The sequence below is a fragment of the Macaca fascicularis genome, chromosome 17 (assembly GCF_037993035.2).
Source record: "Macaca fascicularis isolate 582-1 chromosome 17, T2T-MFA8v1.1".
Taxonomy (NCBI): domain Eukaryota; kingdom Metazoa; phylum Chordata; class Mammalia; order Primates; family Cercopithecidae; genus Macaca; species Macaca fascicularis.
In genome coordinates, this window is record NC_088391.1 from 103,315,965 (window position 1) to 103,343,909 (window position 27,945).

General features: G+C 50.0%; 1 protein-coding gene and 1 long non-coding RNA gene across 4 annotated transcripts in view; one reads left to right on the top strand and one right to left on the bottom strand.

The window, feature by feature from the left end:
• Positions 1-27,945, top strand: part of MCF2L (MCF.2 cell line derived transforming sequence like) — a 210,158-nt gene that overhangs the window by 12,344 nt on the left and 169,869 nt on the right. The gene's annotated exons all lie outside the window — the stretch shown is intronic.
• LOC141408919 (uncharacterized) lies at positions 13,886-18,525 on the bottom strand. Its single transcript, XR_012426607.1, has 2 exons — positions 17,507-18,525; positions 13,886-16,221 (listed from the first exon to the last, which is right to left on the bottom strand). It is a non-coding gene; the product is annotated as an uncharacterized lncRNA (long non-coding RNA).

Sequence of the window (27,945 nt, forward strand, 5' to 3'; positions counted from 1 at the left end):
CATGGGCCATAGTCGCGGCTTGGTGGAGAATCCTCGGTGCTCCTGGCATGGGTCATAGTCACGGCTTGGTGGAGAATCCTCGGTGTTCCTGGCATGGGTCATAGTCGCGGCTTGGTGGAGAATCCTCGGTGCTCCTGGCATGGGCCATAGTCGCGGCTTGGTGGAGAATCCTCGGTGCTCCTGGCATGGGCCATAGTCGCGGCTTGGTGGAGAATCCTCGGTGCTCCTGGCATGGGCCATAGTCGCGGCTTGGTGGAGAATCCGCGCTGTTCCTGGCATGGGTCATAGTCGTGGCTTGGTGGAGAATCCTCGGTATTTGTGGCATGGGTCATAGTCGCGGCTTGGTGGAGAATCCGCGCTGTTCCTGGCATGGGTCATAGTCGCGGCTTGGTGGAGAATCCTCGGTGTTCCTGGCATGGGCCATAGTCGCGGCTTGGTGGAGAATCCTCGGTGTTCCTGGCATGGGTCATAGTCGCGGCTTGGTGGAGAATCCTCGGTGCTCCTGGCATGGGTCATAGTCGCGGCTTGGTGGAGAATCCTCGGTGCTCCTGGCATGGGCCATAGTCGCGGCTTGGTGGAGAATCCTCGGTGCTCCTGGCATGGGTCATAGTCACGGCTTGGTGGAGAATCCTCGGTGTTCCTGGCATGGGTCATAGTCGCGGCTTGGTGGAGAATCCTCGGTGCTCCTGGCATGGGCCATAGTCGCGGCTTGGTGGAGAATCCTCGGTGCTCCTGGCATGGGCCATAGTCGCGGCTTGGTGGAGAATCCTCGGTGCTCCTGGCATGGGCCATAGTCGCGGCTTGGTGGAGAATCCGCGCTGTTCCTGGCATGGGTCATAGTCGCGGCTTGGTGGAGAATCCTCGGTATTTGTGGCATGGGTCATAGTCGCGGCTTGGTGGAGAATCCGCGCTGTTCCTGGCATGGGTCATAGTCGCGGCTTGGTGGAGAATCCTCGGTGTTCCTGGCATGGGCCATAGTCGCGGCTTGGTGGAGAATCCTCGGTGTTCCCGGCATGGGTCATAGTCACGGCTTGGTGGAGAATCCTCGGTGTTCCTGGCATGGGCCATAGTTGCGGCTTGGTGGAGAATCCTCGGTGTTCCCGGCATAGGTCATAGTCACGGCTTGGTGGAGAATCCTCGATGTTCCTGGCACGGGTCATAGTCGCGGCTTGGTGGAGAATCCTCAGTATTCCTGGCATGGGTCATAGTCACAGCTTGGTGGAGAATCCTCGGTGTTCCTGGCATGGGTCATAGTCACAGCTTGGTGGAGAATCCTCGATGTTCCTGGCACGGGTCATAGTCGCGGCTTGGTGGAGAATCCTTGGTATTCCTGGCATGGGTCATAGTCGCGGCTTGGTGGAGAATCCGCGGTGTTCCTGGCATGGGTCATAGTCACGGCTTGGTGGAGAATCCTCGGTGTTTGTGGTATGGGCCATAGTTGCGGCTTGGTGGAGAATCCTCGGTATTTGTGGCATGGGCCATAGTCACGGCTTGGTGGAGAATCCGCGGTGTTTGTGGCATGGGCCATAGTCGCGGCTTGGTGGAGAATGGCTGAATCCTGGTGGCTGTGGCCTTTGCAGAGGCTATAGTTGTGCATTCGCGAATCTGACGGGGGAGGATGTGTTTCTTCACATCTTCAGGCTCCTTCTGTGGTTGGGCGCTAGCCATTGTATGCTGATGGGCTGGTTTCTCTTGGACCACAGAAGATGTTCTTTAATAATTTGGTAGACTCTGGACTTGAAACTTTCTGGTTCTTCGTGCGGTTCTCAAAGCTCATGATTTTCCTGGGAGATTCGTTGCTTTTTCCTTGCGTGCCATTTAGTGTTGCAGAAAACAGCTCTGAGAAAAGGCAATCTCAGCAGCACGCCGGGTTAAAGAACAGCGCCTGTCGGGAGGATGGGCACCCGCCGCGCTCTCCACGCATCTTCTCTTTGTAGTTCTGTGAGTCTCGAGTGAGATGGCCTCTGAAGATGAACATGTTGTTTGTGGAAATGGCACTTGCAGTGTGGCTGTCAATGATTAACTTCTCATTTTCAACCTTTCCTGATTCCTTAGCATCTTGTCTACTTGGACTTTGTGTATTACTCAGGAAGCTGGCAGGAATTCCTCATTTTTTAAAGGACATATGTTCAGTGCATATGAACCTCCAGACATTTGGGAATGAGTTGTGTTACTGGTTAATGTTGGAAGCATGGCTGGTATCTGCTCGTGTCCAATGCCAAGGGTGTGGGCAGCTTCCCAAGGCCAGGTGAGATGCCGGCATGGGGGCACAGGTGCTCTGACTCACCAGGGCTCCCGTGTTAGGGGATGGAGTGGACCACCAGATGCCGGCATGGGGGCACAGGTGCTCTGACTCACCAGGGCTCCCGTGTTAGGGGGATGGAGTGGACCACCAGATGCTGGCATGGGGGCACAGGTGCTCTGACTCACCAGGGCTCCCGTGTTAGGGGATGGAGTGGACCACCAGATGCTGGCATGGGGGCACAGGTGCTCTGACTCACCAGGGCTCCCGTGTTAGGGGGATGGAGTGGACCACCACCCCGCTTGCACAGGGGTCTCCTGGTCTCCCGAGCGCCCTCTGATTCAAGGGTGCCTAAATGGACTGTTCTGAAAGCAATTGGCTGGAGTATTTTTCATCTTTTAATTAAAACGAATGTGACATATTACCTGAAGCCAGGAATAACTGTTCTGAGCTGCTGGAGAGACTCCTCAGGTGAACGGAAGGTGTCTGAAGACAGCAGGCAGCTTCTCTCTCATGAGCCCCTTCTCAGAGCCCCGGAGCACACGTGATTCTGTGAGTGTATCAGAAAGTTAGAGGTTTTCTGCCTAACTGCGTGCTCGACAATATGTGCTCTATGATTAAAGTCGGATTTCTCCTCTGAAGAAAGTGTGTTTGACGTTACAGAATCAAAGGCGAGCATCACTAGTCACCAGCATGTCAGACACAAACACCAGGCTTGTGGGTTTTGTTTTTTTGTTTGTTTGTTTGTTTTAGACAGAGTCTCGCCCTGTCGCACAGGGTGGAGTGCAGTGGTGTAATCTTGCAACGTCCACCTCCTGGGTTCAAGCAATTCTCCTGCCTCAGTCTCCTGAGTAGCTGGGACTACAGGTGCACGCCACCGCACCTGGCTAATTTTTGTATTTTTAGTAGAGACAGGGTTTCACCATGTTGGCCAGGATGGTCTCGATCTCCTAACCTCGTGATCCGCCTGCCTCAGGCTCCCGAAGTGCTGGGGTTACAGGTGTTAACCACCACGCCCGGCCCATGCTTATGTTTATTCACGCTGCTCTCAGCTTTGCCAAGGGGATGATCTGGAGAGGGGGATTCACTTGGTTTGAACTGTTCCCGCTGCAAAGAAATTCTCTCCCTCCCACTTGCCTTGTCCACGTCTGGGTTAAGATTCTGCCCATCTGTCTGGGACTGGTAAAAACACTGCCTGTTCCCGAGGAAGCCCCGTAACCAACCTCTCCCCAGCTGTCTAATCCCTCGCTTTCGATTCCAGCAGAGGGCTCAGCATCTCGTCCACAGCCAGCCAGTGTCCTGCCAGTCTCGGGAGGCACTTGGCAGCATGAGTACGTCCTTCACCCCTGTGTCTACAGACCCGGCCTCCCCGCCCAGCATGGATTGAAGCCGGGCTAAGGCGTTGATCCCAATGGGCTGTCTTCAGGGGTTTGGGACAGGCCTGACCCTTCACCCCAGCGTTCTGTGCAAACGTCTTCATCAGGAGTGCACTTGGGAGGTCCTGCACTAGCACAGAGGTGGGCAGCCAATGGATCTGTGAACTCGAATGCAGATAGTGCTCAGTGGCATTTGGAGGAGAGTCTAGTAACCAAGAGGATGAATCCCTTTGAAGGATCTGATGGAAACAAGAAATGAAGAGGGTGTTTTGTCTTGTTTTGTTTTGTTTGTTTGTTTTATGAGACAGAGTCTTGCTCTGTTGCCCAGGCTGGATGGAGTGCAGTGGTGCGATCTCAGCTCACTGTGGCCTCTGCCTCCTGGGTTCCAGCGATTCTCATGCCTCAGCCTCCCAAGTAGCGGGGATTACAGGCATGCACTACCACACCCTGGCTAATTTTTTGTATTTTTAGTAGAGACGGGGTTTCACCATGTTGGCCAGGCTGGTTTCAAACTCCTGACCTCAAGTGATCCTCCTGCCTCTGCCTCCCAAAGTGCTGGGATTACAGGCGTGAGCCACGGTGCCTGGCCAAGAAATGAAGAGATTTTACTACCTGAACCTTACAACTGTACCTGAAAAATCACCAAGAAGACTGACCAGCAAATGAAAACCTGGAAAAAAAAAATTGCAACAAAGGATAGGTGTTTATCTACGTATCCATCTTACAGAGCAGAGTGAAAAAGAGGCACGCGTTCATAGAAAGTGAATATAAAGCTTGCACAGAAGTAGTCTGACCTGTTCAGTTTAAAGAAATGTAATACTGACCACAAGATCTCTTTCTCTTTCCATTTTTATGGCCAAAAATTCCAAGCCTGCGGGTAGGAATTCCAGTTCTTATCGATATAATCGATATACTGGAAAACAATTGATGTGAGTAAAAGTCTTCAAATATTTTTAGTTTTCAGTCAGCAATGTCCACTTCTAAGAATTTAAACGAAGAGAATGATAAAAATATTGTCACAAACATTCATGAACAACGGTGATCATCACAGCTGTTATTTATAATTATGAACACTTGCAGGAAAGCAAAATTATAGCAGTAGGGGTTTGGAAATGATTTAGTTGTTGAGATCGTAATTCTCCCTGGTACATGTTACCCTAGAATAAGTGAAATTGCCAGCTTTAAAAACGATACAGTCTTCAATTTTGTAAACACCAAATATGTGCAGTTTTGTAAAAGACTTAAGATATGCACCTAAATATGAATGTTTTTCATCATCCATGTGCCATTTGTTCTTTTTGTTTTTCTGCACGGGGAAACCGTCTTATCTCTGTCAGAATAAATGTTTCTTACAGCAGGAAATTAGACTGAAAACCAGTAGGCATGAGGGGGGCTCGGGCTTCCTGCTCCCCCACCGCACCCCTGTTCTTGCTGCTGGTGCCGGTGGAGAGCTCTTCCCGCCCTCACCTTCCTGGGGGCTGTCTCACAGGGACTGTGCCCCTGGTGACCTGAGGGGTGTTAATTACCTAACACTTTTCAAAGGGAAAGTATTTCGTGGGAGAATTCGTCTGGAATTCTGCTGGAGGCATCTTGGAGAAACAGCTGCGTGTAAATAAAGCCACAGTCACAATGCAGGCCAGGGTGCCCAGCACTATCCCAGAATCTGGGGGGTGGGGGCGGGGCGGGGGTGCGGCTGCCTCTCTCGCCCCTGCCCTGGGACCTGGCCGCTCTTCGGTGTCAGCTGGTGCGGTGCGTGGTGATGGGGCTGGCATTGAACCCCTGCAGGTCTTTGGGAGCTTGTCCTGGCGGTGAGTGGTTAATGCCAAGGCCCCCTCAGGAGCCTAAGCCCATTATTTTCCAAACCAGGTCAGTGACTCCAGAAGACCCAGAAGCCGGGTCTGGTCCGAGGGGATGGCCAGAGGGAGCCCATTTGCAATGTCCCACGGCCAGGATGGGTCTGGCTGGCCGGTCCCCGTGTCTAAACATGTAGCCTTGGGTCCCAGGGTCTGTCTGCGGCTCCGCCCAGCACCATCCATGCAGGGTGTAGACCCAGACACCCTCCTGCCTCGTGTCCGCTCCGCGCAGCTGCTCGTCCTGGGCGCCTACCAGGTTCTTCTCACCCAGCGTGGCCACCCTGTTGGCCGTGGGTCCTGCCTGCTGCAGGCTCCTCTGGGAATGGCCCAGCCACCATGCTCCTCTGAAACCCTCCCTCACTTCCACAGACCTGGGCCCCGGGCCTCACCCAAGCCCCTGCTGGGGTCACCCAGGCTGCTGGCGTCCTCTCGGGTGTCTCAGCCATGGACCCGGCGCCGCCTCCTGTCTTCGTCTCCTTTCCAGAGGCCGAGTGCGTGGCGGGCCTGCGCCAGCCCTTCCTCACAGAATACCTAGAACCTCACACAGATGCACCGAGCAACGATTTCTTCCATCTTCCTCTCTTCCAACTTCCTTCCTTCTAGGAACAAACGTGATCTTTGATCACTGGGTTTTCCCTAAATATTACTGAGCTGTGCCGTCAGAATTCAGACTTCAGGTACCTCAAGGAAACGAGGTTCTGTTTAGCAGCAGAGAAGAGAAAGGCTACATGCAGGCTAAGTGGCTAATCCGCCAAGAATAGGAATGAGATGGATGTACTTTGAATCCTTTTTAAAAAGAAAAAGCAATGTCTTCATTGAGTAAGTTCTACCCCACCCTCGCCAAGAGTCACGTGGCCGGCGAGGCGGCCATGCATGTGGCCCGAGTCCCTTGTTCTGTGGTTTCCCATCCGCGGGCCCAGCAGTGTCGGTTAACGTGTGTCTCTGTCCCGTGTTTAGTTTATTCAGAACCTAAAGCAGCTCCGGGACGGCACCTTTCTCTTCAGGCGATTTCAGAGTGGTACTCTCCATCTTGGGAGTGGGTGATCTCTGGGTGTGAGTGTCCGGGGACATCGGCAGCCAGGGGTCATTGTTGCTTAGATCTATTAATTTATTCTTTTTTTTTTTTTTTTTTTTTTTTGAGGTAGAGCCTCGCTCTGTCACCCAGGCTGGAGTGCAGTGGTGCAATCTCAGCCCACTTCAACCACTGTCTCCTGGGTTCAAGCAGTTCTCCTGCCTCAGCCTCCCGAGTAGCTGGGATTACAGGCACACACCACCACATCTGGCTAATTTTTGTATTTTTAGTAGAGACGAGGTTTCACCATGTTGGCCAAGCTGGTCTCGAACTCCTGACCTCTGGTGATTCACCCGCCTCAGCTTCCCAAAGTGCTGAGATTACAGGTGTGTGAGCCGCTGCGCCTGGCCAATTTATTCTTAAGAATTGCAAATGTTCTCATTCTGTCATTTCTTTTTTTTTATTTGCTGGAATCAGCTAATAAATATCCCCATGTATATTTTATATCCTTCTTTTCTTATATAAATGGCTTGTGTCTGTGTCTCTGTGTGGCTGTGTGTCATGTGTCTGTGTGTGTGTCTGTGGTGTATCTCTGTGTGTGTCTATATGTATGGGGTGTGTCTGTGTGTGATTGTGTGTATCTCTGTGTCTGAGAGGCTGATGTCCATGTCTGATGGTCACTCCAGCCTGAGAATGGTGAGCTGCTCTCAGTGCAGACTTTTGTCACTTGCGTCTCATGCGTGAGTTTGAGCTGCTTCTCATTTATGTTTTTATCTTTGCCCATATTTTAGCTGGGTTGCTAATCTTTTAATGTTTTCTCTGCGCTTTTTATAAATTAGGGAGTTTAGCTGTAGTGATTTGATTTGAAAGTATTTTTTCTCAAATCGTCATTGTCTTGACTTTCCTTTTTTTTTTCTTTTGCCACTTCAGATATGTAGTTGAATCTCAGTATTTAGGGGCTTCTGGTTTTTGAGTCGTAGTTTAAAAGGTCTTCTTATACTGAGGTTATAAAGGAATTCACCTATTTTTTTCCTAGTATTTTATTTCCCTTTAAACCTTTGACCCACTTGGATTGGTTTTGTTGTATGGTGTCAAGTATGGATCGAAGTTTGCTTTTCTGACCTGGAGATCCTAACACTGTTTACTAAAATCTCCATGTTGACTGGGCGCGGTGGCTCATGCCTGTAATCCCAGCACTTTGGGAGGCCGAGGCAGGTGGATTACAAGGTCAGATCGAGACCATCCTGGCTAACACAGTGAAATCCTGTCTGTACTAAAAATACCAAAAATTAGCCAGGCATGGTGGCAGACACCTATAGTTCCAGCTACTCAGGAGGCTGAGGCAGGAGAATCGCTTGAACTCAGGAAGCGGAGGTTGCAGTGAGCTGAGATGGCACCACTGCACTCCAGCTTGATTACAGAATAAGACTCTGTCTCAAAAAAAAATAAATAAATAAAAATAAAAAAAAATCCATGCTCACTACACCCATCAGCAGTGCCACCGTTAAAATGATTGAATTTTCATCCATGTTTGAGTCTGTTTCTGGACTCCCTGTTCTGTCTCCGTTCTGCTTGCCTTCCATTTTCCGGCTCCCGCTTCTTTAATTACTGGGGCTGGTGGTCTCGTTTCATTGCTGTCCTTGGTAAGGGCTTCCCTGGACACTCTTGCTAGTGTGAACCTTTTCCTATGAACCAAAGTTCATGTTATCTAATTATATGATCAAATCTGCAGATTACCATGGTTTTCCTTCTTGTCAATTTTTGAGCTTCCCATCTCATCACCTGAGTGGATTGTCCAGTGTCTCCTAGACGTGATTAAATAGTAATGGTGATGTTCAGGTTTGGTGACCCTGCCTTCTGTAATATCCCTATACAATATTATAATGGCCTTCAGGCTGAGATGAGTACTTTTTTTAAATTTTTTTAAAATTAAAAATAGACCGGGCCCAGTGGCTCACATCTCTAATCCCAGCATTTTGGGAGGCTGAGGCAGGTGGATCACGAGGTCGGGAGATTGAGACCATCCTGGCTAACATGGTGAAACCCTGTCTCTACTAAAAAAAAAAAAATACAAAAAATTAGCCGGGCGAGGTGGCGGGCGCCTGTATTCCCAGCTACTCAGGAGGCTGAGGCAGGAGAATGGTGTGAACCCGGGAGGCGGAGGTTGCAGTGAGCTGAGATCGCACCACTGTACTCCAGCCTGGGGGACAGGGTGAGACGCCGTCTCAAAAAAGAAAAAAAAAATTAAGAACAATTTTCCTCATATTTATTGACTTATAATGAATGGACAACTATTGTCTGTATTTAAGGTGTACCACGTGGTGTTTGGATGTATGTTTGCAAAGAAGTAAAGGCCACAGTCAAGGTAATTAGCATGTCCATCACCTCACATGGATACTGTTTGTGTGTGTGGTGAGAACACTTAAGATCTACCCTTAGCCAGTTTCAGATACACAATACGTTATTGTTAACTACAGTCACCAGGCTGATCATTACGCCCCAGAGCTCATTCATGAGATGGGCACTTCAGTGTGTGTAAGATCACATTCGACTACCCACCAATGTCCTTCTTGAGTGTTTTAAAAATCAAGAATAAATGTTTAATTTAACAAATGTTTATTCAATATCTGTGGAGATAATCTCCACATTTTTATTTAGGCATGACATTATGAGGCATTACGTTAGTGAATATTCCCATATTTAATCCCCTGTAACATTCTTGCTATGTTCCTGGCATAAAGCCTGCCAGTCATGAAGTCACCCTTGGGATATGATGCTGGATTCTATTGGATGTTCGTCCTTTCCTTCCTGCCTCCCTGCCTCCCTGCCTCCCTGCCTTCCTCCCTGCCTTCCTGCCTTCCTGCCTCCCTGCCTCCCTGTCATCCTCCCTGCCTTCCTGCTTTCCTGCTTTCCTGCCTTCCTGTCTTCCTCCCTGCCTTCCTGCCTCCCTGCCTCCCTGCCTCCCTGCCTCCCTGCCTCCCTGCCTCCCTGCCTTCCTCCCTGCCTTCCTGCCTTCCTGCCTCCCTGCCTCCCTGTCTTCCTCCCTGCCTTCCTGCCTCCCTGCCTCCCTGCCTCCCTGCCTCCCTGCCTCCCTGCCTTCCTGCCTTCCTGCCTTCCTGCCTTCCTGCCTTCCTGCCTTCCTGCCTTCCTGCCTTCCTGCCTTCCTGCCTTCCTCCCTGCCTCCCTGCCTCCCTGCCTCCCTGCCTCCCTGCCTCCCTGCCTCCCTGCCTTCCTGCCTTCCTGCCTTCCTGTCTTCCTCCCTGCCTCCCTGCCTCCCTGCCTCCCTGCCTCCCTGCCTCCCTGCCTCCCTGCCTTCCTGTCTTCCTGCCTTCCTGCCTTCCTGCCTCCCTGCCTCCCTGCCTCCCTGCCTCCCTGCCTCCCTGCCTTCCTGCCTTCCTGCCTTCCTGCCTTCCTGCCTTCCTGCCTTCCTGCCTTCCTGCCTTCCTGTCTTCCTCCCTGCCTCCCTGCCTCCCTGCCTCCCTGCCTCCCTGCCTCCCTGCCTTCCTGCCTTCCTGTCTTCCTCCCTGCCTCCCTGCCTCCCTGCCTCCCTGCCTCCCTGCCTCCCTGCCTCCCTGCCTCCCTGCCTCCCTGCCTTCCTGCCTTCCTGCCTTCCTGCCTTCCTGCCTTCCTGCCTTCCTGCCTTCCTGCCTTCCTGCCTTCCTGCCTTCCTCCCTGCCTCCCTGCCTCCCTGCCTTCCTGCCTCCCTGCCTCCCTGCCTCCCTGCCTTCCTGCCTTCCTGCCTTCCTCCCTGCCTCCCTGCCTCCCTGCCTCCCTGCCTCCCTGCCTCCCTGCCTCCCTGCCTCCCTGCCTTCCTGCCTTCCTGCCTTCCTGTCTTCCTGCCTTCCTGTCTTCCTCCCTGCCTCCCTGCCTCCCTGCCTCCCTGCCTCCCTGCCTCCCTGCCTCCCTGCCTCCCTGCCTTCCTGCCTTCCTGTCTGCCTCCCTGCCTCCCTGCCTCCCTGCCTCCCTGCCTCCCTGCCTCCCTGCCTCCCTGCCTCCCTGCCTTCCTGCCTCCCTGCCTCCCTGCCTCCCTGCCTCCCTGCCTTCCTGCCTTCCTGTCTTCCTCCCTGCCTCCCTGCCTCCCTGCCTCCCTGCCTCCCTGCCTCCCTGCCTCCCTGCCTTCCTGCCTTCCTCCCTGCCTCCCTGCCTCCCTGCCTTCCTGTCTTCCTCCCTGCCTCCCTGCCTCCCTGCCTCCCTGCCTCCCTGCCTTCCTGCCTTCCTGCCTTCCTGTCTTCCTCCCTGCCTCCCTGCCTCCCTGCCTCCCTGCCTCCCTGCCTCCCTGCCTTCCTGCCTTCCTGCCTTCCTGCCTTCCTGCCTTCCTGCCTTCCTGTCTTCCTCCCTGCCTCCCTGCCTCCCTGCCTCCCTGCCTCCCTGCCTCCCTGCCTCCCTGCCTTCCTGCCTTCCTGTCTTCCTCCCTGCCTCCCTGCCTCCCTGCCTCCCTGCCTTCCTGCCTCCCTGCCTTCCTGCCTTCCTGTCTTCCTCCCTGCCTCCCTGCCTCCCTGCCTCCCTGCCTCCCTGCCTCCCTGCCTCCCTGCCTCCCTGCCTCCCTGCCTTCCTGCCTTCCTGCCTTCCTCCCTGCCTTCCTGCCTTCCTGCCTTCCTCCCTGCCTTCCTGCCTTCCTGCCTGCCTCCCTGCCTCCCTGCCTCCCTGCCTCCCTGCCTCCCTGCCTCCCTGCCTCCCTGCCTCCCTGCCTCCCTGCCTTCCTGCCTTCCTGCCTTCCTGCCTTCCTGCCTTCCTCCCTGCCTTCCTGCCTTCCTGCCTTCCTGCCTTCCTCCCTGCCTCCCTGCCTCCCTGCCTCCCTGCCTCCCTGCCTCCCTGCCTTCCTGCCTGCCTCCCTGCCTCCCTGCCTCGCTGCCTTCCTGCCTCCCTGCCTTCCTCCCTGCCTCCCTGCCTTCCTGCCTTCCTGCCTTCCTCCCTGCCTTCCTGCCTTCCTGCCTTCCTCCCTGCCTTCCTGCCTCCCTGCCTCCCTGCCTCCCTGCCTTCCTGCCTTCCTGTCTTCCTCCCTGCCTCCCTGCCTCCCTGCCTTCCTGCCTCCCTGCCTTCCTGCCTTCCTGCCTTCCTTCCTGCCTTCCTGCCTTCCTTCCTGTCTTCCTCCCTGCCTTCCTGCCTTCCTGTCTTCCTCCCTGCCTTCCTGCCTTCCTGCCTTCCTGCCTCCCTCCCTCCCTCCCTCCCTCCCCTCCCCTCCCCTTCCCTTCCTTCTTTCTAGTTTGATATTTGTATATAATATGTCCTGTGTCAACTAAGAGTCAAGCTCTGTAAAATATTTAAAGAGGTTTATTCTGAGCCGAATATGAGTAACCAAAGCCTGTAACACAGCCCCAGGTCCTGAGAACATGTGCCCAGGGTACTTGGGTCACAGCTTGATTTTATACATCTTAGGGGAACAGAAGTTACAGGCAGACTTCAGTCAGTAAATGTAAGGTATACATTGGTTCTGTCCAGAAAGGTAGGACAGTTCGAGTCGGGCTTCCAGGTCATAGGTGGATTCAAAGATTTCCTGATTGGCAATTGGTTGAAAGACTTAAGTTACTACCTAAAGAGCTGGAATCAGTAAAGAGGAGTGACTGGGTTAAGATAAGGTTCTTACATAGAAAGATACCAAGGTTCTTACTATGCAGAGGAAGCCCCCAGGTAGCAGGAAAAGATGGTAAATGTCTCCAGTCAGAGCTAAAAGCCAAGCCGGTCTCTCAGTTCATCTCTCCTGGATCAGGAAAGGACCTGGAGAGGGAAAGGGGTTCTCTGCGGAATGTAGATTTCCCCACCAGAGAGAGCTTTGCTGGACCATTTCAAAACATGTCGAAGAAATGTATTTTGGGGTCAAATACGTTACTTTCTTTCAGGGTCTGCTGTCTGTCATGTGATGCTGTACTAGCGTCTGTTGGAATTTGGTGTCTTATTGCTATAAAGAGTTTGGGTCAGTCTTAAGGTCTGTCTCTGTGTTAATGTTGATGCTGGTCAGCTGTACCCGAATTCCAAAGGAGGAGGGAATACCGAGGCCTGTGTGACCCCCTCCCTCTGGTCAGGGCCTGAACTGGTCTTTCGGGTTTCTGTGGGTTCCCCTTGGCCAAGAGCAGGGTCCATTTGGTCTGTTGTGGGGCTTAGGATTTTATTTCTGGTTCACACCTGGAAATCTTTCCATGTCCTTTACTTAGATTGACCATATTTTTTGTATTTCAGATGTGACATAGTTCAATTACCTACTTGACAATCCTTTTTTCTAATAGACCTTAATTTTCAGAGAACAGTTTTAAGTTAACAGGAAAGTTACGATAATGACACTGGGCGTCCTGCACACCCCACACATTTCCTAATTATTAACACCTCACATGTTTACGATACACTTGTTACAGTTGATGAAGCGGTATGGATACATCATCATTTAATAAAGCGTGTGTTCAGGTTTCTGTAGTTTTTACCAGAGTCCCCTTTCTGTACAGGCTTCTGTAGTTTTCACCGGGGTCCTCTTTCTGTTCAGGTTTCCGTAGTTTTCACCGGGGTCCTCTTTCTGTTCAGGTTTCCGTAGTTTTCACCAGAGTCCTCTTTGTTAGGTCCTTTTGGCTGAGACTGTTTCTTAAGACTTTCCTCAGTGAGCTGGAAGCTTTGAGGAGTGCTGGTCAGGTGTCTGCAGGATGCCTCTCTCTGTTGGAATTTGGTGTTGCTCTCCCATTAGACTGGGGTTATGAGTTTTTGGGAGAAACGCCACAGAGGTAGAGTCCCTTCTCCCCACACTGCGTCAGGATGCCCACTGTCCCCATGGTGCTGCCCGGATGGCCTGGCGAGGCCGCGCTCCTCGAGGCTCCGCACCCGGAGATGCTCTTCCCTTCCCGTGGGAAAGACATCGCCATGCACAGCCCACGCCTGAGGAGTGGGGGACTAGATACCATTTTACTTAAGACTCTGTACACGGATACTTATAGGTGAGATTAATCTGTAATATTCCTGCTATTTGGTCTCTGTTTAGAATCAATGTTCCATTCTCTTTATAAAAAGAATTTGGAAGTTGTTCACTTCTTATGCCCAGGGTGTAAAATGCCGTTGGAGTTATCCATTCCGTCAAGGTTTGGTGGAATCCCCCTTCCTAGCCCCCTGGGTCTGATGCCTTTGGAGGGAGCCACTCGTCAACAGCTTTCTTTCCTCCATGAAAGTGGAGCTGTTAGGTGCGATGTATGTGCCCTGCGAGTCACCGGTTACCCGGGGTTTCACACTTCACTACACAGGTATGTGAAGCAATTGTGTGTCACTGTGAAGCTTCTCTGATTCTGAGGTGACTTTTCCCTTTCATTTCCTGTTTTAAGTATTTGTCCTTTCTCTCTTTTTTCCTTGATTAGGTTAGCGAATAGTTTATCTATTTATCATTTTTGTTCCCAGAAACCGTTTTCAAAATGTAGTTCTACGGATTTTCCAATTTTTGATTCATTGATTTGTGCTTTTGCCTCTACTTCTTGTCCTTTCTTTCTTCAGAAAACCTTCTGAGCTCCTGCTTGACTCACTGGTGTTTCATCAGTCTTTGGGGAGGTGGTAGGATGAGGCGCCGCATCTCAGTGCTATCCCATGCCTCACTCGTGAAGTCCTCTACCTTCTCACCCAGCGTCGCACCCTGACCCCTCCGCTCCCGTGCCCGCTGACTTCCTTGCACCAGCACCCTGGTGAGCTCCACACCTGCACTGGGGTCTGTAGGTGGCTGTCACGTGTGCTGAGCATAGCTCAGTACAGCTGCATGAAGCATTCCACCGGGCAGACGGCGTTGATCCTCCAGGCCCTGAGCCACAGTGGTCCTCAGGGCCACTCCCCAAACAACCAGCTCATGCCTTTCTTCTCCCCTCACCCCCAAGGCCTCTTCCCCCTCCTCACGTGTAATGGGTGGCCTGGATTCCTGCTTGATGGAGCTGAACCGGTTGGAAGAGCGTCCCTGCCTGTCCCCTGCCTTTCCCTGAACCTCTGCTCTGCACCACACCCCTGCCTCCCTGCCGGGCCTCTGAGGGTCCTGCATGCTCTCCCCACACTGGTCCATGTCCCCATCCCTCTTCCCACTCCAGGGCAGTCATCCTCCCTCATCGTTAGGTTTGCGTTCTCCCCGGATTCCCGTCAACTCAAAGGTGCTGTCATTTCTCCTGTTCTAAACCTGCCTGATCTCTCCATCTGTACTCGGCCCCTCGGCGATCTCACAGTCCCCTGGCTTGTGACCCACCTGAGTGTGATGACTCCTGGTCCACAGCTCCAGTCCAGACCCCTCCCCTGGGCACCGTGCTGCCCTGCCTCTGCAGAGCCTCCACCCGGCGTCCCACAGGTCTCCCAGAGCCGTGTCACCCACTGCAGTTCCAGCCACCTTAGTTCACTGCACCTGTCCGTCCAGTTCCTTCGGCCAGAAACCCCATCGTCCTCATCTGTGTTTTCACTCATGCCTGTATCGGACTTCCCGGGAAATCCTTTTGGCTGTGCCTCCAGAACAGATCCAGAATCCAGCCAGGCTACCGCCCCGTCTCCCACCTTGAGGTCGTACTGCCTCTGCGCCCGTCCCTCCCCACCGCGGTCTTGTAAAACAGCAAGCGGTGACCTTTCTCGAAGGTGGGAGCGGGCGCTTCTCTGATGAAATCCTCCGTTCAGCAGGGTTAGCACAGCGCCCTCCAGGTGGCCCACCTGGCCCTTCGTGCCTTCCTTCCTCCCTCTGGGTGGGACCCTCTCCTGAGAGACCTCCAAAGTCAGCCGCGGTTCCCCCTGACGTTCTTCCATGCCCTCCTTGGCGTCTTCCTGTTTGGCTCTGACCTGGAGGTACTGCCACTGGATTGGTAGTTTGTGTGTTTGTAGGTTTCATTTCATAATGTGATTTTCCCTTCTCTTGTTTGCTGCGGGGGTTTTCCTTACTAAGAGTGGAGACTCACCAGAAAGCTGGCTTCCAGGCCCTCTGGACTCTGACCTCACCTCACCGGCCCACCCCACTACTCCTGGCCGGCTCGCGTCCCCAGGTGAGCTCAGTCCATTCCGGACACCTTCAGGGCTGAGCCCACCGTCCCGCACCACTTCCTGGGCTGTTTGGAAGTCCCCTGGGACTTTGTATCTTTTTGCATAACTTGCTACTTTTTCTAACCGGTGCGTAATTATTTGAGTATTTGTCTTCACGTAGTTGAGTGTTTACTTCTTGAAGGCAGGACCTGTCTCTGAGTCATTGTGCTGACTTCATAATTCCTACCAATCGCAAATTAAGGGAACGCACTGTGTCCGGGAAGCCGTCTGCGGGGGAGGAATTGAAGCTCCGAGCGCATATTAGGGACAAGAAGGGTCCCTGGAGACAGCACTGACAGTCCCATCGAGGGGAGAATCGTTACTACCCTAAGGCTGGGGAATGGGATCACAGGAACGTCACGAGAACGTCACTTTGGGCAGCCAACTTGGTGGGAGTTCCGTGTTGGGGAACTCCAGCAGACGGGGAGGGAGAGGAGGAGTAACTGACACAGTTCACCTCCGCCTGGGGTTTCCCACACCTCGGCAAGTTGAGTGTGGAGGCCCTTGTCCTTGGTGGGTGGCATGTGGAGAGAATGTCCACTGGGGAGAGAGTAGGGAGAGGACCACACCCCGGAAGGCCAGTTTGAAAAACCCAGGCCTGGGGGATGCAGCCTGGGGGATGCAGGGGCGTGGGGTGTCTCCGAAGTCAGCTGCCTTGGAAGATTCCAGTGATGAACAGAGGCAGAGCTGGTGTCTGTCACTCAGCTGGTGGCGTTTCCTGCTTTTGTCTCTTGGGAGGTGCTGTGGATATAAACATTATATGCAGAGCAGCAGTGCTTTCTGGTTCAGGATGCAGCATTTTAATTCACTTAGCAAAAGTGGACCAGAGAGTCGTTTTGGTAAGAAACCTGACTGGGCCGGGCGCGGTGGCTCAAGCCTGTAATCCCAGCACTTTGGGAGGCCGAGACGGGCGGATCACGAGGTCAGGAGATCGAGACCATCCTAGCTAACATGGTGAAACCCCGTCTCTACTAAAAATACAAAAAACTAGCCGGGCGAGGTGGCAGGCGCCTGTAGTCCCAGCTACTCGGGAGGCTGAGGCAGGAGAATGGCGCAAACCCGGGAGGCGGAGCTTGCAGTGAGCTGAGATCCGGCCACTGCACTCCAGCCTGGGCTACAGAGCAAGACTCCGTCTCAAAAAAAAAAAAAAAAAAAAGAAACCTGACTGAAGCATCAGCTCAGACTTTCACGAGCGGGGACCCCATTTTCCCAGTGCAGGAGCTGAGGCCCCTCTGGATTACACGGATTCTTGGGGTGCCCCATCCCCTGTGTCCCCACCTGTGGGCTCTGCCCCTGTGCTCCCCCGACATGCACCCCCCTCCACTGCACATGGCCCTGGACTTGCCGACAGAGGCGCTGTTGAAAGGCCGTCAGACCTCCACGCTTGCGCCTGTGGTCTGTGGGCCCCGTGCCTCTCTTACTATTCCTTCATTCTCTTTCCTTGTGCATAGCGACAATTTCTTTAGTTCAAATTTATTACAAGATATAAAACCACACAATATAACTTTTAGTTTTTGGATATTTTTTCAATTATATATTCTAAAAAAAGACTATCAGGTAAGAATTTGCAATTTTTATAATATTTAAATGAAATTTTTCTTTCAAAAATGTTAGGAATCACTGTTTTGTTTTTAAAAATGCCTAGAAACACCTTGAAAAAATAGAAAGCACATAAAGCATGCAAATTCTGAGAGTAATTGTTATTAAATGAGTGTTTTTCCCATGACTTTGTATTTGTAGTCTTTTCTTAGCTAGTGTAATATTTGTTCTTAATACTTACTAGACAGATTTTTTAGTTACACTCTTGATAACAGTATTCATTATTCATTCATTTTATCGGTACCATCTGTAACTCCAAAATGCATTTTTTTAATTAAACTAAGTAGACCATGAAATGTATTTGAGATGGTCTACTTATTTAATATCAGATTTTTTCATCCTTTGAAGGACCCCAAAACCAGTGTAATTTCTCTTCCCTCAAATATCAAGGCATGGTTGAATTATGCATGTTTCAGATTTCTCTTACCTTCTTTACTTACGGTAGAGAGGCATACCTCCTCCATGAAATCAGTGTTTTCCTGCATCAGAGGCACCCCTCCTCCGTGAGATCAGTGTTCTCCTGCATCAGAGCCACCCCTCCTCCATGAGATCAGTGTTCTCCTGCATTAGATGCACCCCTCCTCCGTGAGATCAGTGTTCTCCTGCATCAGAGCCACCCCTCCTCCGTGAGATTAGTGTTTTCCTGTATCAGAGGCACCCCTCCTCCGTGAGATCAGTGTTTTCCTGCATCAGAGCCATCCCTCCTCCGTGAGATCAGTGTTCTCCTGCATCAGATGCACCCCTCCTCCGTGAGATCAGTGTTCTCCTGCATCAGAGCCACCCCTCCTCCATGAGATCAGTGTTCTCCTGCATCAGATGCACCCCTCCTCCATGAGATCAGTGTTTTCCTGCATCAGAGGCACCCCTCCTCCGTGAGATCAGTGTTTTCCTGCATCAGAGGCACCCCTCCTCCATGAGATCAGTGTTCTCCTGCATCAGAGCCACCCCTCCTCCATGAGATCAGTGTTCTCCTGCATTAGATGCACCCCTCCTCCGTGAGATCAGTGTTTTCCTGCATCAGAGCCACCCCTCCTCCGTGAGATCAGTGTTCTCCTGCATCAGATGCATCCCTCCTCCATGAGACCAGTGTTCTCCTGTATCAGAGGCACCCCTCCTCTGTGAGATCAGTGTTTTCCTGTATCAGAGCCACCCCTCCTCCGTGAGATCAGTGTTCTCCTGCATCAGATGCATCCCTCCTCCATGAGACCAGTGTTCTCCTGTATCAGAGGCACCCCTCCTCTGTGAGATCAGTGTTTTCCTGTATCAGAGCCACCCCTCCTCCATGAGATCAGTGTTCTCCTGCATTAGATGCACCCCTCCTCTGTGAGATCAGTGTTTTCCTGCATCAGAGGCACCCCTCCTCCGTGAGATCAGTGTTCTCCTGCATTAGATGCACCCCTCCTCCATGAGATCAGTGTTCTCCTGTATCAGAGGCACCCCTCCTCTGTGAGATCAGTGTTCTCCTGCATCAGAGGCACCCCTCCTCCGTGAGATCAGTGTTCTCCTGCATTAGATCCACCCCTCCTCCGTGAGATCAGTGTTCTCCTGCATCAGAGCCACCCCTCCTCCGTGAGATCAGTGTTTTCCTGCATCAGAGGCACCCCTCCTCCGTGAGATCAGTGTTTTGCATCAGAGGCACCCCTCCTCCGTGAGATCAGTGTTTTCCTGCATTTGGAGTGACTGTCAGGTTTCCCTAATCTCGAGCTGTGCTTGTCCCTCCCACAGTCTGGAGTTTTTCTAGGTCTCAAGTTAGAAGCAGGAAGGTATCCATGCTACCTGGAGAGTTAGGTGTCTATGGGAGAGAATCTGGCGGACAAGCCCATGTTACTTGGCTGAACTGCAGAGTGAAGAGCTCGCGTATGGGTGCGTTGGGGGGGAGGCGGGAAGGGGCGTGTGTCTGTAGAGTACAGTTTTAGTTTTCCCTAACGGAAAACATAGAGTTTTCCTTGTTTGTAGTTGGTACAAAATGCAGAAGAAAACTGCATTTGAAAACAGCTATGAAGAGCGGTGTCTGTGTTGCTGCTGGCTTGTGTGTGTGTGTGCGCGCACGCGTGTGTGTGATCAGTTTTCTGATATTCATGGGGCACATGTGTGCCTTTTGAGCTGAGCTGGTTTCCTGAGATGTGGTTAAATGCAGAAAGACTAGAATTTACCATCTGTTGAGACCAGATGTCTGTGGATGGCCAGTGACCTCAGAACACAGGACAGGATGGGCAAGTGCCCTGCACATTGTACGGCCTGCCGCCCTGCTGTTGACGGGCTGCTCTGAAGCTGGAGGGGAGCAGTTAGTCAACAGTAACCCAGTCAGGTTGTGGGCGGGTGCCGGGGGAGGGCTTGCAGGGAGAGTCAGGTTGTGCCGGTGGTGGCCGGGCGGGGGGGGGCTTGCAGGGAGAGTCAGGTTGTGCCGGTGGTGGCCAGGCGGGGGGGCTTGCAGGGAGAGTCAGGTTGTGCCAGTGGTGGCCGGGCGGGGGGGCTTGCAGGGAGAGTCAGGTTGTGCCAGTGGTGGCCGGGCGGGGGGGCCTTGCAGGGAGGACCGGACCGAGCTCTTCCAGGTGGACAGGATTCAGAAGGTGGAGAGGAGGAAGAGCCCCACAAGCTGAGGCCACAGATTGGCTCACAAAGAGCAGTGCAGCCACTCACTCTGCACAAGAGACACTCCTGAAAGAAACAGCCATGGCCGGGCACGGTGGCTCACGCCTATAATCAGCACTTTAGGAGGCTGAGGCAGGTGGATCACAAGGTCGGGAGACAGACCATCCTGGCTAACACGGTGAAACCCCGTCTCTACTAAAAAAAAAAAACCCAAAAACTTAGCCGGGCACAGTGGCAGGCGCCTGTCGCCCCAGCTACTCAGGAGGCTGAGGCAGGAGAATGGTGTGAACCCGGGAGGCAGAACTTGCAGTGAGCCGAGATGGCGCCACTGCACTCCAACGTGGGCGACAGAGTGAGACTCTGTCTCAAAAATAAATAAATAAATAAATAAATAAATAAAAATAAAACACAGCCAGAAGAAGTTAAAATAGAAGGATGAATAGGGCAGGCTGGTCAAACCAAGTTAGAAAACAGAGATTGCAAGTTTGATGCCTAACAACGTAGAATTCAGAGCAAAAGTCTTGAAGGATAAAGACACCTCCACTGATAAAGTCTGAGATTTGCAGGGAGGCTGTACACACTGTTTATCTGTAAGCATCCAATAGTACAGAAATAATTTAAATAAATCAGAGTCTATAGGATTTGTATGGAAAACGATCAGGAACCGAATGACCTCCCACCTCCTAGTCTAAGATAGATCAAGTACAAGAAAATTCTGTCAAGACACAGAACCCCTGAGGGAAGTCCTATAGATTCTGTCAACTTGCAAACACTGCTGCAAAATAAACCTTCCTGTTAGATACACGAGACACAATTTCTAGAAAACTGATTGTTTTTTGGACGACATAGGCACCCTCAAATTCCCAGGGATATAAATAATACAGGAACACTGTCATAGACATTAATAACAAAATCAGAAGGCCCCTTTGCTGGAAAAGAAACAAAACAAAAAGTGCCACTAAGCAACTTTTGAGTTGGAGGCCGTGCCAACTAAAATGGAAGAGTTTCTTAAAAGCACAACACACAACATACTGAATCTATGAAATATGGCAGGAGAGATTGTCAGGAAGATTATATCAATATGTGTATCAGTAAAAATATAAAAAGGATGCAAATACCTACATAAAAATGGTAGAAAAAGAACAATAAAACAAACCAAAAAAAGTAGATAAAAGCAGAAAATAATGATAGAAATAATAAAAATAATAAATCCAAAAGCTGTTTTGAAAGAGACACGTGAGGCCCCAGCTCGCAGTGAATGGAGGAAAAGCCCAGAGGCCCAGAGCTGGAAATGTGGGGCGGGGAGCAGCCCCTGCCAGAGGACACTTTATACAATAGTCAACTTTGTATAGCCAAATCTCAATACATTTGAAAGCACAGAAGAAACAGATAGTTTTTCAGAAAATTACAGCTTTCCAAATTTGATCCCGATAGAGCCAAAGTCTCCTAGAATAAATGGGGAAAGGAAAACATTCTTCCCCGAAAGAGCACCAAGCAGATTATTCTACATGCAACGTCTTCCAGATCTCTAAAGATCATACAATTTCAGCGCAACTTAAACTGCTTTGCGAGGCTTTCTTTTTCTGTCCTCTAATGTCACTTTATGTAGTGATTTCAATATTGATCCCCAAACCTGGCAACATAGTAGTTTGGTAAAAATAAACTATGGACTAATCTCATTTCTCAGCATTGAAGTAAAAATCTTAAAGCATGCACAACACATAAAAAAAAAAAAAGAAAAAAAAATCGACCAGGCGCGGTGGCCCACGCCTGTAATCCTAGCACTTTGGGAGACTGAGGCAGGCAGATTGCCTGAGCTCAGGAGTTCGAGACCAGCCTGGGTTACACGGTGAAACCCTGTCTCTACTAAAATACAAAAGAAATTAGCTGGGTGTGGTGGTGGAAGGTCTGTAGTCCCAACTACTTGGGAGGCTGAGGCAGGAGAATTGCTTGAACCTGGGAGTTGGAGCTTGCAGTGAGCTGAGATCATGCCCCTGCATTCCAGCCTGGGCGACAGAGTGAGACTCCATCTCTACAAACAAACAAACAAAAACCATCGTGATAATTAGAGGTTTATTCAAGGGATGCAAATATGGTTAACATTAGAATCCATTAATGCATAGAGAGAAATCATGTTTCATAGATGTGGAAAAAGCACTTGACAAATGAGGTGCCTCTTTGTGTTAAAAGAAATCCAGTCACATAGGAATCGGTGGATACTTTTTTCTGTAACCTTTTATTTTAACAATTTCAGATGTACAGAACAATGGCGAGGGTAGCACAAAGAATTCTCGCATATAAGACACTCAGATTCCTTAATATTATGTTTCACCACGTTTGGGCTTTCTTCTCTCTCATGTGTGCGTATTACACAAATACACATTATTATTTTCTAGGTGTCGGAGAGTACGGGACAGACAGGCTACCCTTTTATCCCCATGAACTACAGTGTTTGCTTCTTAACAAATATATTTGTTCACTTATGAAACTAGAGTATAATTCTCCAAATTGTTTTTTGCCATTACTTTGAATGGCAAAAACCACAATTACCTTTACACCAACCTAATAGGTAATTAACTTCAATACACACTCTTCTCTAATCACTGCTGTTTTGTATGTAGATCCAGAGTCTATGAGTTGTCCCCTTAAATGTTCTTTAAAGCAAAAGAAAATTCTGGAGCATGAGACATTGGAGCAGGAGCTGCATTCAGTTGTCCTGCGTTTTATCTTCCTTCACTCTGGAGCAGCCCGTTCGTATTTCTTTGTTTCATGACATCGCCACTTTGGAGCGGGCAGGCCAGCTATGTTGTAGAACATTCCTAAACTGGGGTTTGTCTAATGTTTATTGTTAAATCCAGGAGTTGCATTTTTGGCCCAGAAATGCTGATGCGTTCTTCCCAGAGCGTCCTATCAGGGAGCATGCGAGGCCGGTTTATCCCGTTACGGGTGGTGGTAAATTTGACGACATGGTTAAGAAGGGAGAGCTTCCGTAACATGACCTAAAAATACGCACACACATTATCCCCAAAGCCAGCATCCTACTCAGCAGGAAATGCTGGAAGCTCTGCCACCGAAGCCAAGAACAAAGTGAAGCTCCCCGCGACTCCCCACAATGTGTCATCGTTAGAGTGCTCCCCACACAACTGGGCTACGGAGGCCGCACAGACACGGGAGTTTACCTTTTCCTTTTCGTTATCTCTACTTTCAGTTTCTCTGTATGCAGTTGTTATATTTCTGGAAAACCCAAAAGAATCATTGGATAAAATGCTACAAAAAATAAGAGAATTAATACATTTTATACCCTGCTGCTTAACATGTAGAAATCATATGTAGGCACAAAAACCAAGAAGATCTAATGGGAGAGATAATATTTATAGTAGCAAAAATAAAGTACCTCGGTTTTTAGCATTCTCATTTAATAAATGCTGATACGAGGAAAACTATAACATACTCCTGAGACACAGAAGACCTGAACACATGGAACGGTGTGTGATGTCTTTAGATAGGGAAGCTCCACATGACAAAGACGTCAGTTCTCCCTGAATTAATGCACACACTTGAGGAGCCCCAATAAACACATCATCTCTCTCTTTCCTCAGGGTGCTAGACAAGTTGATTATAAAACCCACTTAGAGAAACAAACATGAACACCTAAGAAAACCCTGGAGAGTATCAGAGGGGAATGGGCTGCCCAGACGTTAAAATTTTCTGTAAGGCCTCTAATGAAAGCGGTGTGGGTCCTGGCATAAGAACAAGGACAGGTGGATGGAACAGAATAGAAATCCAGAAATAAATCAGGCTGCATGGGGAAGATCCATGTAGCTCAAGGCAGCATATAAACTTCGTGCTGGAAAAGACGAACTTGGTTATCAATGGTGTTGGGACAACTGGATTGCCTCATGGAAAAAAGATGAAAGTCAGGTCCTCTTCACACCCTACACCTGGATAAGTACCAGATGGACGTGTAATTTAAGTGTGAAAAGTGAATCCAATAGGCATATCCAATAAGCATATGAGAATGTAGTTGGCATCACGATTCAAGGGCAACAGGTATGTTAAAACCACAATAGGGTACCACCCTACATCCACCAGAGTGGCTAAAATTAAAGACTGGCGATTCCAAGTGGTTGGTGCAGAAGTGGGACACCAGTGCTCATGTTTCCTGGTAGAAGGCATAGTGCTGTGCCCACTTGGGAAAACGCGGACAGGGTCTAAAGCTAAGCACGTGCCTGCCCTCCGATTCCACCCTAAGTGTGCCCCCAAAAGGAAGGGGTGCTTCTATATGTGGAGGGAAGTGGATGTTCAGAGCAACTGGATCCCCAGGAGCCCCACGCTGGGCACCCTAACCTCTAGGAGCCTTAAGAGAAAACGGGTTAAATAAAGGACATCATATTCATACCCCACAAAGTTACACGAGAAGAAATAAACCACTACAGCATACCTGCAGCTCAGACATCAATCTCAAGATCAGGCAAAACTAGCTTCTCAGGTAGTGGTCATAGTATTAATGGCTGCTACCTCTTGGGAAATATTGGTTCGGAAGGGGCCAGGAAGCCTCCTGGGGTACTATAAATATTCTTTAGCTGACCTGGGCAGTGGTCACTGGATACATACCTTTGATAATGATAAACTGCTCCATGCATGTTCCTATATCTAGTAAAGGAATCTTAACATAAAGCAAAACCACGCAAGAAAGCATTGGGTTGATTACATTAAATGTATTTTGAACTTTGCATGAGAAGAAAACAAGAAGCGGCCGGGCGCGGTGGCTCACGCCTGTAATCCCTGCACTTTGGGAGGCCGAGATGGGCGGATCACGAGGTCAGGAGATCGAGACCATCCTGGCTAACACGGTGAAACCCCGTCTCTACTAAAATACAAAAAAAAAAAAAAAATTAGCCGGGCGCGGTGGCGGACGCCTGTAGTCCCAGCTACTCGGGAGGCTGAGGCAGGAGAATGGCGCGAACCCGGGAGGCGGAGCTTGCAGTGAGCCGAGATAGCGCCACTGCACTCCAGCCTGGGCGACAGAGTGAAGACTCCGCCTCAAAAAAAAAAAAAAAAAAAAAAAAAAAAAAAAAAACAAGAAGCAAAGTAAAAAGTCATGTGACAGACTGGAAAAAATATAAATATTGGCAATTATCAAAATGAAAGGTCGCTATTTAATATATAGTTTCTAAAGTAAAGAATAGCATAACTTTTATCCCTATAGAAAAAAAAATCTAGAAGTATCAACCAACAGTTCACGGAAAAAGAAACGCATCACAGTAGCCAAGACATGGGACCAATCGCAGATGAGTGGATAAACAGAACGTGGTCCATATCCACAGCGGAGTGCTGCACAGCCTGGTCTATATCCACAGCGGAGTACCGCACGGCCTGGTCTGTATGCACAGTGGAGTGCAGTACGGCCTGGTCTATATGCACAGCGGACTGCTGCACTGCCTGGTCTGTATGCACAGTGGAGTACAGTACGGCCTGGTCTATATGCACAGCGGAGTACTGCACGGCCTGGTCTGTATGCATAGCGGGATGCTGCACGGCCTGGTCTATATGCACAGCAGAGTGCAGTACCGCCTGGTCTATATGCATAGCGGAGGGCAGTACGGCCTGGTCTATATGCACAGTGGAGTGCTGCACGGCCTGGTCCATATACACAGTGGAGTGCTGCTTGACGTGGTCTATATAAACAGCATATTGCAGTATGGCCTGATCTACATATACTGCGGAGTGCTGCGCGGCCTGGTCTATATGCACAGCGGAGGGCAGTACGGCCTGGTGTACATGCACACTACGGCCTGTTCTAAGTCCAGAGCGGGGTGCTGGGCCGCCTGGTCTACGTGCACAGCGGGATGCTGCGCCGCTAGGTCTACATGCCCCGGGAGTGCTGCGCCCCCTGGTCTACGTGCACAGCGGGGTGCTGCGCTGCCTGGTCTACGTGCCCAGTGAGTGCTGCGCCGCCTGGTCTACATGCACAGTATGGCCTGTTCTACGTCCACAGCGGGGTGCTGCGCCGCCTGGTCTACGTGCACGGGGAGTGCTGCGCCCGCTGGTCTGTGTGCACAGCGGGGTGCTGCGCCGCCTGGTCTATGTGGACAGCGGGGTGCTGCGCCGTCTGGTCTACGTGCACAGTGAGTGCTGTGCGGCTTGGTCTATATACACAGTGGAGTGCTGTATAGCCTTGGAAAAGGATGAAACCCTATCATTTGTGGCAACATATGTGAGCCCAAAGGACACTCTGTTAAGTGAAATATGCCAGGCACAGAAAGACAAATCCTGCATGAGCTCGCTTACATGAGCACTCGAAGACAGGGGAACTCGTAGGAGCAGAGTGGTGGTTGCCTGGGGCAGGTGTGGGGTGCGCCGGGAAGATGTTGGTCAGGGATGATTGTACAGTATGGTGATCATAACTAATGAATTTCTGAAATTGCCAAGAGTAGATTTAAGTGTTCTCACCACTAAGAAATAAGCATGTGAGTTAAGACGTGCTAATTAGCTCGATTTAGCCTTTCTACTGTGCATACGTACTTCAAAACATCGTGTTGTACGCTATAAATAAATAGTTTTTGTCAGTTTAAAAGAAAAAAGATGCTAAATCACACTTATAGAGAAATAGGAATTAAAAGCACACTGACATACTGCCTCTCGCTAATCAGAAGTTTAGCTGGAGAAGTGGGGAGGGCTGAACTCTCCCGTGGCATGGCTGCCGCAAATGGCATGACCTCATCATGCGAACTTGCAGTATCTAGTGAGGTCTTAGACGTATTTGCCTTTTGACCAGCAATTCCACTTCTAGGAATCTGTCCCAAAAGTACTCTGGCAGAAATAGAGTTATTTGCAATTTTTTAAATAGTCTTCTAGTCTTGAGTTTGAATTGTCAGCATCTGTGTAAGTCCAGTGTCTTTTATCTTAAAATGCATGGTTTTTAGATCTGTCCATGGAAAAAACTGAGCACAGAGAGCCCAGTTGTGGTCTCTTCATGTCATTCCCACCGAGGGAATCTGGAGGTCTTTAGAGAAATGACCAGATCTGGGGGAAAATGTGCCCACCGAGCCTACAACATCTTGTTCTACCAGCAAGCACAAGACTAAAAGGTAATTAATGACTCTTTATAAAGCATAAACACAATACAATCAGTTCCACAGCCTCTGATCAGGAAGCTGCTGGCATCACAGAAGGCGAGTTGGACATTAGCACCTCCCTTGGTGAAGTGCTCTTGCCAAAAAAGTAAAAGTAAAAGCTGAACCAGAATCTGACCAGGCATCTAGATGTTAACTATCAATTTATAGAAAATACGGGGAACAGAGGTACATGATAAACACCTCCGAGGTGGTGTAATTGACAAAACCCAGATCATGTGAAGCTCCACACAACAAATGACCTGGTTTCTCCAACAACAACAAAAAAATTGGAAAGAAAAAAGAATCAGCAGGAAAACCTGTCTACCAAAAGAGACTCAGGAAATAGCAGCCAGTTGCAGTCTGTGGACTGGATGAGATTTTGATCCTAGTTCAAACAAAATGTGTCTAGAAAACACAGAGAAAAAAATAACAGGAGAAATTTTAACACTGGCTAGATATTTAATTCTGAATAATTATTAATTGTATTGTGGCTGTGGAAGTGATTGTATTGTGTTTATGTGTTATAAAAAGTCATTACCTTTTAGGAATATTTGCTGGACTCTGTATGTGTGACAGTTTTGTGCTGCCTGGGGTTTGCCTTGGATTGACAGTGGTGGGCAGCCATTGTTGGGGATGAAGGTGAAACACGGCCAGCCGTGCACCAATATTGTTGCAGTCATTGCACTGTTTCTGATGTTTTTGACTTGTTTGAAATTTCTATGATTTAAAGAAAACTTTCTATAATGTAAGTTGAGTGGTAGACACTGCCTTACCTGCTTGGTTCCTCAGTTTCCTAAGCACTGCTATGGTCTTTTTTCCTCACAGTCATAATTAATTCTCTGTGTGAATGTGCCTAGTTATAATCCTTGGAAATGTGCACAGAGCCTATTTCTGTCCAGCCATGCCAGCAGTTACTGTGACTTGCAAAGATGCTGTCTAAATGGAAAGGAACTATGTCCATATCTTTCAAATAAATATGGTGCTTTTTTCCTCCCCCTACATCCAAAAAAGTCATGATGACTCTCTACTGCTAGTGTTTGTTTCACAGGAGCATTGGCATTGTTAGTGTCTGTGAATAGCTGGAGTGTGCACTCTGAAACTTTAATTTGCCTGTTGTATGGCACACACACAGGACTAAGAGACACGTGTAAAATGC